Source organism: Muntiacus reevesi, chromosome 17 (assembly GCF_963930625.1).
Source record: "Muntiacus reevesi chromosome 17, mMunRee1.1, whole genome shotgun sequence".
Taxonomy (NCBI): Eukaryota; Metazoa; Chordata; class Mammalia; order Artiodactyla; family Cervidae; genus Muntiacus; species Muntiacus reevesi.
In genome coordinates, this window is record NC_089265.1 from 52324918 (window position 1) to 52328332 (window position 3415).

At 37.4% G+C, this 3415-nt stretch overlaps 1 non-coding gene across 1 annotated transcript; it reads right to left on the reverse strand.

The window, feature by feature from the left end:
- Positions 1 to 2392: 2392 nt before the first annotated feature.
- LOC136148820 (U6 spliceosomal RNA) lies at positions 2393 to 2499 on the reverse strand. Its single transcript, XR_010659584.1, has one exon. It is a non-coding gene; the product is annotated as a U6 spliceosomal RNA (small nuclear RNA).
- Between the last annotated feature and the right edge of the window lie 916 nt (positions 2500 to 3415).

The following is a 3415-nucleotide window of genomic DNA, read 5'->3' on the forward strand; positions in this document are numbered from 1 at the left end:
CATAAGTGTAACTGCAAGTTTGCCTCTGAGTGCATAGTCCTGAAATCTTAATATGCTACTTTTTTCCCCTTCATAAACAATACAAAGAAGTTGACAGGTCTGAAAGGGGCTTTGTGAAAAGATAATTAAGAGCTTTAGAGAGTGTCAAGAGTCAATAGCTCAGCTCTGTCAGCACTCTGGAGTGTTACAGGCTATAATTAGATGGCATGGAGGTGGAAGGCATGTTTGGCAGTTGATTCCTGCATGATCTCCAATGGAAAAACAAAGAGCAGCCTCCATGAGATACCTGGCAAAGTGGGAAATAGGCATACTGGAGTCAGACCTTTCAAGTGTCTCTGTTTTCCCAGGGTGCATCTTTGGTGAAGCGCTTCTTTGCGTTTCAGTTGGCATCTGTATGGGACATTTGGCTCATGGTCATCATTCCCACAATCCTCTTGGCTGGACTGCAGACTTCCCTTCAGCTCCACAAACTGGAGGCCATTCCTGCAGTGCCCGTGGACACAGCCCAGTCCACGTTCCTGTGCTGGGTACGGACTGTTAAGGCAGCGAGAGTTGATTCTTAACAAGAGGGCATTTTTCCAAAGATACCTGGAGAAGTCCAGAATAGTCTGTCAGTAAGTGGAGTTGAAAAGTCAAAAGGCATTGTAGGACTGGATTAAGATGCCCTAAACACTGAAAAGAGTATGGGGGACAGCAAATATATATGAAGTACAAAATTAAAAAACAAACAAAAAACCTAATTGTAAACCATATGCTTACAATCACAGTGTTCTGATTTTCCCCATTATGGTTTCAATGAAAAAATTGTAATTATATATATATATATGTGTGTGTATACACACACACAAACACACATAAAATTATTTGCAGATGCTAATGCTTTAGTGCCTTTATTTGGCTGATGTTTTGGGTATACTCAGCCTATTTGCCCTCTAGGTGTGTTTTTCATTTGAGAGCAAAATATACCTTGACTATATTGGCAAACTCAACTTCCACAGTGTTAAAAGATAAACTGAGGCATGTTAAAATTTTTACAAGTTTGAGGAACAATTGATTCGAATTGGACAGTATGCAATCTAGCAGACAGGAGCTCTAGAGAGCTGTACAAAATGAAAGATTTTTATAGGCAGAAAGGTGCAGAAACAAGAAAATTATACTAGGTAAAAAAGTGGGTTGGTTATTGTGGTTCTTTCCTTTAGGGGATCGCAGGGGTTTATTAGACAGATAACCTAGCTAGTGCTGATCAGGTGATTCCTGATTGACTGATTTAAGATTCCATTTCTAGGAAAGCAGAAACTGTAATTAAGCTAAATCTCAGTTTGGTGATACAGGGCTTAGCATAAGTGACTCCATTTGGGGCGTAGATTCACTATCCATTTACTATCCAGATAGAAGCACTATCCATGTTATTCAGCTTAACTGCACATTGCTAGGTAAATAGTTCTAGTCTTGGTCAAAAATTGATCTTTAAAGTTCTTTTATTATACAAACGTAGTTGGTAAAGAATCCACCTGCAATGCAGGAGACCCTGGTTTGACTCCTGGGTCGGGAAAATCCCCTGAAGAAGAGAAAGGCTACCCACTCCAGTATTCTGGCCTGGAGAATTCCATGGACGAGTCCATGGGGTCGTCAAGAGTAGGACATGACTGAGTGACTTTCACTTTTCACTTTCATGTAATCAAAAAGGTAATAAGTAATTACAGTGATCAATAAATACAAATTTATACAGATAAAATGTTTATTTTACAAATAAAATATGTAAATACAATGGCAAATTGAATAAATACAAATAAATACAAAGAAGATACATTACAGAAAGTTGACATGAATTGAGTCTGTACATTCTTAAAATATAATTAAATTTTAACAGTTGAGAATGTTTCTCTTGCCTCAAAGAACTCTGTGATCAAAGAATAATTCCTCAGAGATGTGCTAATTTTTAAACATTTCCTTCAAATCTTACTAGAATAAAAAGTTACAAAACTACCAATAAAGTTGAAGTCATCCTCAATCTTGTTCCCTTCTCTTTTTGCAAAGGCAATTACTTTCACAAAATTTTATTTTTTTATTTTTTTAATATTATTTTATTAGTTGGAGGCCAATCACTTTACAACATTTCAGTGGGTTTTGTCATACATTGACATGAATCAGCCATATAGTTACATGTATTCCCCATCCCGATCCCCCCTCCCACCTCCCTCCCCACCCGACTCCTCAGGGTCCTCCCAGTGCACCAGGCCCGAGCACCTGACTCTTGTATCCCACCTGGGCTGGTGGTCCGTTTCACCATAGATAATATACATGCTGTTCTTTCAAAACATCCCACCCTCACGTTCTCCCCCAGAGTTCAAAAGTCTGTTCTGTATTTCTGTGTCTCTTTTTCTGTTTTGCAAAAAATATGGAACGCTTCACGAATTTGCGTGTCATCCTTGCGCAGGGGCCATGCTAATCTTCTCTGTATCGTTCCAATTTTAGTATATGTGCTGCCGAAGCGAGCACATCACAAAATTTTAAATAATTGACATATGTTTACTCTATATGTCTGGAGAATAAAAGAATATTGTCATTGTTTTGAAAGCTGTATAAATGGTATCAAATTAAATATGGCATTCTTTTTTTTTTAATATGGCATTCTGTAATTTGTCTTCATTTTATTTAATGTTATGTGGTTTTTTTTTCTTTCAAATCTGTTGGAGAAGGAAATGGCCACCCACTTTAGTATTCTTCCCTGGGAAATCCCATGGACAGGGGAGGCTGGCAGGCTACAATCCATGTAGTTGCAAAAGAGCTGGACATGACTTAGTGACTAAACAACAACAACAATCCATAGATTGATAGATAACTGGTTCATGTCTTTTAACTATTGTATATTATTTTATTTTATACAATGGAAAGTTCGTTTGTACTGAATTGTAGAGGTCCTCAAGAGACTTTGGGCTTTATCTGTGGTGACTAGTGTGGGAAAAAGTGGAGATCACAGAATGTTTTAAGCAGTAAATGGCACAAGATCTGAGTATCAGAAGGTGAGTGTGAGAATAGGAGGAAAGTAGGTTGGAAGAGGAGTGTTTTGTGAGATGAAGGTTAATACCACCATTCAGAGCAAAGTATGATTAGCTGTGTAAGAGATAATGAAGGCCCCACTGAATAAAATTTAATTACTTTACAGTTTTTCTTTTCAAAAAACAAAGCTTGTATGAACATTCATTATATGTATCTACATGGGAGGGAGTTTCCCCATATATGTATAAAATACAAAGTATACCCATTCTGGCCATTTTTCCATGTTAGTGTAACACTTTGGGCTTTTTGACTCCCAGAGAATAAAGAGAAGAAATAAAGATAATCTGATGATATGAACAGACACAATCAATAAGCGATACCTGAATTCAAATCTGTTGAAATTTAAGATTGTGTC